Raw genomic sequence first — 8,972 nt, forward strand, 5'->3', positions numbered from 1 at the left:
CTCCCACTCGCGTTCTCCCTCTTTTTTTTAAGAAAAATACACATATATAAATGTAAAACTCTACGGCTTCGCGTATAATACACTATAGTGCAACAAACATTGTTATTATATATGTACAAGTGATGAAATATTTATGTACACATTTTAATTTCCATCAAGTTATCTCATCCTTGCTGACCTGCGGCGCTCTTTTTGACAAGTCTGAAACATTTTTTGACTAGTTTCCTATAGCAATAATGTAAGTATTTAAACCATGGTTCAAAATGGTTCAAATGGCTCTGAGCACTATGGGACTCAACTGCTGTGGTCATAAGTCCCCTAGAACTTAGAACTACTTAAACCTAACTAACCTAAGGACAGCACACAACACCAAGCCATCACGAGGCAGAGAAAATCCCTGACCCGCCGGGAATCGAACCCGGGAACCCGGGCTTGGGAAGCGAGAACGCTACCGCACGACCACGAGATGCGGGCTTTAAACCATGTTTATTATTAAAAGAGTTTAGTTTCTTATAACGGTTTTCATGTTGAATAATTTTTAATTTACCCATCAGCTATAGTACTAAATATGTAAAGCGTTTATATAATTTTCACCCACAACTTTTATATTTGATACTCCCTACTTCCCGTAACTTCCAAATGATTTTCTCCTTTTAGAGAAATAAGGCGACGCTGTAGATAAGAATGTAACGTTTAGATTATTTAAAAACTGTTACTTTTCCACTTTAGTGTACTTTAGAAGGTGACCGTGGGGCTGAGTTTTCGTCAATCAGCGTCTACTATGGGCTGCTTCAGGGTCCTGGCGATCGAAAGCAGACAGGTTTGGCAAACCAAAGTTACAGCACTGAACTCGGCAAATGCATGCTACTGTGGACACGCAGAAGTTGGTTGGTTTTGTGTTGTAGATTGCCATTAGTCATAAGCAGTGTTCTCCTGAAAAGTCACTCCAACTGACAGCCCGTTGCACACTGTCCATTATTTGTGCTTACTTAGGAAGAGATATTTTCTTATCGTTACATCACAAAGTTTCAAAGTTTTAACCGTTTTGTTATAAGTGAAACGAATGGTAACTATTGAAAAAAGTGTTACAGTGCTTCATCAGGTTCTCAAAACGATAGCGTAAGGCTGCAAAAAAAGACAATGACACAAATTTAGCAGATGCTTTTACCCCTTATGTCACTTGCTAAAGCAGCTATGTTGGGGGAGTCAGAACAACGCGGAGATGATGTGGAGGCTTCCTTAAATGGTAGTGGGTGCCATCAGGATTCTCGGGAAGAAGGTATGGAATCAGTTAGGCAGTTCGGCTTATAATTCATTAAGGTTGCTTTGGTGTAGGTACTTAACTCTCGAAATATCAAGGGGGAGGGTGAGTAAGGGGGCTACTTTATGTCGACCTTTTGAAAATGTTATATACTAGTCTCTTTTTTTGTATTTTAAAATTCTGAAAGCTGTATACTGTTTTTAATTACTTGTTCTAACAGATTCCAGATTTTTTTAAATTTTTCAGTTTAGCTACGAACAATTAACGAAATTTGAATTTTGAAATTTTTATTTGGTCATAGTACTGTTTGTAGCACATGTTAATGATCGCGCTTCGATGTTACTAAGTGTGTGCTAAACGACATTTTCAGGTTCTGGATCCAACTTATACATCAGTACCTCCTTAGAAGTATGTTGTTAATACAAGGCAACTACAGTTAATGAATTTTGCTTCTTTTCAGATTTTTTAGGGTGGACATACACTAGTCCATCCCCCCCCCCCAACCCATCCCACTCCTCCCTCCCGCCCCTTTGGTAATGCCCATCGTGGATAATGCGTTGGTACTGTTAGATGTAAAGCGGCCCTATCGAGCAAAAATTAGTTTCTTTTTCAAAATTTTTCAGTTGTTGATATGTAAAAAAGATGTTGTTTACAAGGATCTGTAGCATCAGTGCTGTAGAGAAAGAGAGAGATGACTGTAAGGGGGATTAGCGCCGAGGAGGAGTGCGCGCATGGAAGTGAAAGTGATAGTATTAGAGCAAGAAACAGTACAGTACTAAATCGTTCAAGAAGCAGAACACTTTTTTTAAGCCTAAATCGACAGGAAATGAGCAAGTTTTAGATGTTGATATTTGTCTGTGTCAGTGATGAATCCAGTGAGTGGTCTGGGGGGCAAAATCCTCTCTCCCCAGAAATTAAACGCCACCCTCTCCCCCACCCACCCACCCCAGACAAATTCATATCTGTTCGTATATAGCATTTAAAGTCAATTATCGTCTTTGCTATTATAACACGGTACCTAATACGCTTGTGTTTTTCTTTAACAACTTTCACCTGTGATCGCTGTTTTGAATCAACAACGGGTTGATCGTGCTAACTCTGTGTGCAGGATGTCTCAAACCTTCCGGGTCAAATTCAAACAGGTGATAGTGGGTTCACAATCGGCTGTATTGAAATACTGAACCAATGGTTGGAAGTGCATCTTTATTGTGTTATGGGCATTCGCAGCATACACCGTATGAGAACAACATTGTTCTTGCTAATTGTTCAACGTGACGACTGCCAGTCTCAGTGCATATATTGCAACGGCGCATGAATTCCTTGGAGACTGTACCCTTTATTGTCCGCGAAAGGACCTGCTGTCTACACGACGGTGCACCAGTCCACTTCGAGATTAATGTCCGCGAGCAGCTGAGCTACACTATCCTCATCGTTGGATTCGAAGGGGAGGTCCTGTCCAATGGCCAGCGCGATCGCCGGATCTCACATATCTAGACTTTCGTCTCTGAGGTTACGTCCAGACGTTGGTGTGTGAAACGCTTGTAGAAACGGACGAAGATCTGCTTGCTAAGGTGCAAGCTGCCTGTCTCCTGTACAACACACACCATGGATCATAGAGACAGTCCGGTAGGACATCATGCGCTGTTGCCGTACATACACTGAGACTGTTGTTCGTCACTTTGGCCATTTACTATGAGCTACGATGCTGTTATGCGGTGTACGCTGTGTATGTCCGTAACACAATAAATACCCATTATCCCCAATTCTGTTTCAGTTTGACCCAAAAGTTTTGGGGCACCCTGTATACCGATACGCCCAAAAAAGATCTATCTATACACAAAAGTTGCCGTCTGTACACATAATGACAAAGCAAGTTTCAATTGTCGTAACAAATATTAACTTCTTTATGCAGTTATTTTAACGATTACTTAGTCAAAAAGTTTAGTACGTAAGATTGATGCGTTTCTGCAATGTGCGTGCGGTCTCTGCCAATTCGTCGTATGAGAAGACATAGTATTGCCGAAATACAATCTTGAAAAACTTCATTTGCTTTATTTTCTATTTAGTGACAGAGTAATGCTTAAGACATACACGAGTGTGAGCGTATTGAAACAAATGCTATTGAATGTGATGGTGAAGTGCTTTCTGAACGATCAATTACTCTTCCTCACTCTTCGAATATAAATGTACTGTTTCCCACACATCAAAGTCGTCATCCTAAACGAAGCGTTGAACGCGAGATTAAATACCAACAAATACGGGAATGTTGGTACAAATGGCTGTACTCAGAACACGATCGGCGTGAGATTTTTAGCACATTGTGTGACATGCATTTTAAAAAAATGATCGAAGGTGTATAACATGGAGCTTGTTCATCTCTGTTGCTTTCACTAAATTTAGAATGGCAACTGAAAGCATGGAAAAATTAGAGAAGCGCTTGAAGGCAGAAGAACATGAAAATTCTAAATTACAGAAAGTAAACGCACCAACTCACACTCAAATAATTAAACAAAATGCAACTGAAAAAGTGTTTAATACCCAAGCAGTGTCTTCTTTAGTTCAAAGTGTCATATTTCCTTAGTAAGGAAGTAATGTCCCACACAACTAAATATGAACCTCTAATTTATAAGATAGTACCAAGAAGCAACATTAGACTTGAAAAGTGGGTTAAATTTCCGAGTGAAAGATCCACGTAATACGTTAGCAACTGCTTCAGAATTATTAAGCTGTATTGGCTAGGCTTCTGACAACTAAGATGAAACAATTGTCCATGATAAATACTTTCCTTAATGGCAGACGAATCTACAAGTGTTTCTAATCGAAGTGAAATATTTTTGCTAGTTCATCACGCTTTTCCGCCTATGTAATTTGAAATGATCTGGTTGATACGATGTTACTATAGTTGAATCAACATTTACAGTAACTGCCAGGGAGCTAAGGAAACGGAAATTTTCTGATGCCAAATTCCTAACCTGCTTTGTCGATGGTGCTGTTAATTTTAGTGGATCTGCCACTGGAGTCTACGCTCGGTTATAAAAGAAAGGAGCACGAGATGCCGTACATCCATTGCAGAGCACATATTTTGTCAATTGCTGTCACCAGCTGTAGGTATGAACATCATACAATGAAACACACACTACATCATGTTAAGAACATTTGTAAACTATTTCACGCTTCTCCTAATCGATAAAATGTATTGCATGCGGGGTTAACCGAGCGGTCTAAGGCGCTGCCGTCACGGACTGTGTGGCTGGACCCGACGTTCGAGTCCTCCCTCAGGCATGGGTGTGTGTGTTTGTGCTTAGGATAATTTAGGTTAAGTAGTGTGTAAGCTTAGGGACTGATGACCTTAGCAGTTAAGTCCCATAAGACACACATTTGAACATTTTTCTGAAATTCATTGCGCTGTAGAATGACACATTTTAAAAGTACCAGATACCGTTGACATTCGCTGGTTGAATACCTGTTCCACAGTTCATGCTATATTCCTATGCTTCAAGTGGCATGCGTACTTATACATAAGGACGATGAGGAATAGCAAGTTTGGCAGGAGGAATCTAGTTAGAAAACCTAATTACCCTAAGGACATCACACACATCCATGCCCGTGGCAGGATTCGAATATGCGGCCGTAACAAAAGCGCGGTTCTGGAATGAAGTGCCCAGAACCGCTCAGCCACGCGGCCGGCCGGTGTCGCGTTGTCCGACTGGAATTTTCCAGGTCTGTCGGAATGCACAATGGGAATGAATGGATGCAGGTGAACAGACACGATGCTTACGTGCCTGTCACCTGTCAGAGTACCTAGAGGTATCGGGGGCCCCATATTACTCCAACTGCACACGCCCCACGCCGTTGCACAGCCTCCACCAGCATGAACAGCCCTCTGCTGACATGCAGTGTCCGTGGATTCATGTGCTCGTCTCCATAGCCATACACGTCCATCTGCTCCATAGAATTTGCACCGAGACTTGTCCAACCAAGCATCATGTTTCCAGTCATAAACAGTTCAGTGTCGGTGTTCACGGGCCCAGGTGAGGCGTAAAGCTTTGTGTCGTGCAGTCATCAAGGTTACACGAGTGGGCCTTCTGCTAAGAGAGCCCTTATCGATGGTGTTCCATTGAATGTTTCGCTCGCTGACACTTGTTGATGGCACAGCATTGATATCTCCAGAAATTTTAGGAAGGATTGCACTTCTGTCACGTTGAACGATTCTGTTCAGTCGTCACTGGTCCCGTTCTTGCAGGATCTTTCTCCGGCCGCAGCGATGTCCGAGAATTGATGTTCTGCCGGATTCCTGATATTCACGGTACACTCGTTAAATGGTCGTATGGGAAACCCCCACTTCATGTGTCACTTAAATCTTGATAACCTGACAGTGTAGCAGCAGTAACCGGTGTAGTAACTGCGCAGACATTTGCTGTCTTACATAGGCGTTGCCGACCGCAGCGCCATATTCTGCCTGTTTACATATGATTGTATTTATGTATGCATGCCTATACCAGTTTCTGGCGCTTCAGTGTAGATCCAAGTTCATTCTTTGAAAGTTTTAAAACATTTCAAGAACTTAGTGACGATAATTTTGAAGAACTGTGCAGTATGTTAGGACTTAAAAATTTCGACACGGTTATTGCAGACTTCTGTTCTTTTAAATATGTTGCTCGTAATAAATCACCAGATTTGTTTTCTGATGTTTCTTCTGTTATCGTAAGGAGAGATATCGCCTATGGAACACTAAGGGCGTCCGACGTCACCTACAGACACACTGTAATAACACCTCAATGGATTGGTATGGTAACGGCCTAGCCGCAGTGGATACACCGGTTCCCGTCAGATCACCGAAGTTAAGCGCTGTAGGGCGTGGGCGGCACTTGGATGGGTGACCATCCAGGCCGCCATGCGCTGTTGCAATTTTTCGGGGTGCACTCAGCCTCGTGATGCCAGTTGAGGAGCTACTCGACCGAATAGTAGCGGCTTCGGTCAAGAATATCATCATAACGACTGGGAGAGCGGTGTGCTGACCCCACGCCCCTCCTATCCGCATCCTCCACTGAGGATGACACGGCGGTCGGATGGTCCCGGTAGATCACTCGTGGTCTGACGACAGAGTGGATTAGTATGCTGTAAATGTAAGTTATTGCACGGAGTCATATTATTTTATTGTTTCCTATAATTTTATTCTTTAAGATAATTAATTGACTTGGGCTATACCTACTTATTACATACAATTTAATTAAATGTCAGACATGGACGTGAATTTTTTAATGGTGATATATCACTAATAGTAGTATATCACAAAAATTTAAAACCTATAACATTACCTGCCCCTCTCCGCCCCCTTCCCCCTCCCCCTTACCGTCAAATTGATTATCCCCCGGTGGAGGGGAAAGTGGCTGTATTCATTGGTGGTCTGTTGAGTGAAAAAGAAAAGCGTTTCAGCAGTTTAGAAGTAGAAGAAGCTGCTACGCGAGGACCTCCGCAAACACTGAAAAGACTGCTGCGGGACCGAAAATGTAATTAACCCTTTTCTTCAAATGTTTTTAAGCGCATCTTAAAATGGGGAAATTTTAAGGGATTTGTTTTGTTTGGAGCAAAGAGAAGAAAGTAATGTATTCCTTTGTTTGCCGATTGCTTTCGCGACACACGGATATCTCACGGATATCTCAGGTTACGGCTGGAAGAAGCTAAAACAAAGAGTGAGTTAACGTGGAAGCAGTGCTGATCACGTAGAATGGCGTAAATTAGAAAATGCTTAAATAATACATCAGCCACAGAAGATCTTTTAGGTGAAACGTTGTTAAGAGAAGAGCAGTATTGGAACGCTGGGCTGCGTCGCGTAATTCGTGCTCTTCTTCATCTCGCGGGTAAAGATTTAGCTTTAAGAGATTATTGTCACTTGGGTGGACATAATTGAAATGGAAGCATATGTATAGTTTTTGGCGTAGTTTGATCGTGTTATGAAACTGCATTTAAAAAAGTTGAAGCATCGCAAGAGGGAGGAAAACGTTTGGACACGATGTTGTGAACAAATTAATTGAAAATTAATTGAGACAATATTTACCAGACTATTTTATCAGAGTTAACACATAATAAATACTTTTATGGTATAATTGATGCAACTCCTGATTAGGCCTAAACTCAGCAAAAAGTTTTTATTATGAGCTACGTGACCATGGTGAAGAAAATCAATACAGATGTAGACAGTCATTTGTTATCTTTGTTGACTGTGACCAGACGAGTGGTCAGCCAGTCACTAAAATGATTTGCCTTGAGTTGAAACTGAGTGGTTTACAGCTTTCAGGAGGTCATGGGCTAGGTTACGACAAAGGGGGGTAGGTTAAGTGGAATCTATCATATAGCTCAAGAGTGTATGTTGAAAGAAAATCCGCAAGCAGTTTTATTCTTCTTGTTGTGGTAATTTATTTACATGTTGACTGCAACGAGATCACTGGCGGCCAAAGCGTAGCCTCGCACATAACGCCGTGGTGTGGTTATGCCTGGCCTGGCGTCGAAACACTCCTCCCTGAAACCCTGTCAACGTGTTAAATATAGAGGAGTCGGTGCTGAGGAGAGGAACGCGGATATAGTCAACGTCTTCGTAATTTCCCGAAACACGTTTTACGTTTCATTTCCGTCATAAAAGATAGAAGGGATCATTATGTCTCGAAACTCCTCCGTTGCTCCTTGTTTGCAACTGAAGCACCAAAGAAACTGGTATAGGCATGCGTATTCAAATACAAAGATATGTAAACAGTCAGAATACGGCGCAGTTGTTAGATTAGTTACTACTGCTGCTACAATGGCAGATTATCAAAATTTAAGTGAGCTTGAACGTCGTGTTATAGGCGTCGCACGAGGAATGGGACACGGCATCTCTGAAGTAGAAATTAAGTGGGGACTTTCCCTTAGGATCATTCCACAAGTGTACCGTGAATATCAGGAAACCGGTATAACGTCAAATCTTCGAAATCTATGAGGCCGGAAAACGATCCTACAAGTACAGGACCAACGTTGATTGCAGAAAATCGTGTGGCGTAACAGAAGTGTAACGCTTCGGTAAACTGCTGCAGATTTCAATGCTGGGCCATTAACAAGTGTCAGCGTGCAAAACATTCAACGAAACATCATCGATATGGCCTTTCGGAGCCGAAGGCCCACTCGTATACCGTTGATGACTGCTTTACGCGTCGCCTGGGCCCATCAACACCGACATTGGACTATTGATGACTGGAAACATGTTATCTGGTTGGACGAGTCTCGTTTCAAATTGTATCGAGCGGATGGCAGTGTACGAATATGGAGACGACCTTATGAATCCATGGACCCTGCATATCAGGTAGACTGTTCAAGCCGGTGGAGGCTCTGCAGTGGCATGGAGCGCGTGCAGTTGGGGTAATATGAGACCTCTGATATGTCTACATACGACTCTGACTGGTGACACGTACGTAAGCATCCTGTCTGAGCCCCTGCATCCATTCATGTCAATTGCGCAGTCCGATGAACTTGGGCAATTCCAATAGGACAATCTGACACCCCACACGTCCCGAATAGCTACAGAGTGGCTACAGGAACCCTTTTCTGAATTTAAACACCGCTGCTGGCCACCAAAATCCTCAGACGTGAACATTACAGAGCATATCTGGGATTTCTCGCAAAGTACTGTTCAGAAGAGATATCCACCCCTTCGTACTATTGCGGATATATACAGCGCTGC

General features: G+C 42.4%; 1 pseudogene; it reads left to right on the top strand.

The window, feature by feature from the left end:
• Positions 1-6,051: 6,051 nt before the first annotated feature.
• Positions 6,052-6,169, top strand: LOC124614402 (annotated as a pseudogene).
• Positions 6,170-8,972: the final 2,803 nt, after the last annotated feature.

This window comes from Schistocerca americana, chromosome 4 (assembly GCF_021461395.2).
Source record: "Schistocerca americana isolate TAMUIC-IGC-003095 chromosome 4, iqSchAmer2.1, whole genome shotgun sequence".
Taxonomy (NCBI): domain Eukaryota; kingdom Metazoa; phylum Arthropoda; class Insecta; order Orthoptera; family Acrididae; genus Schistocerca; species Schistocerca americana.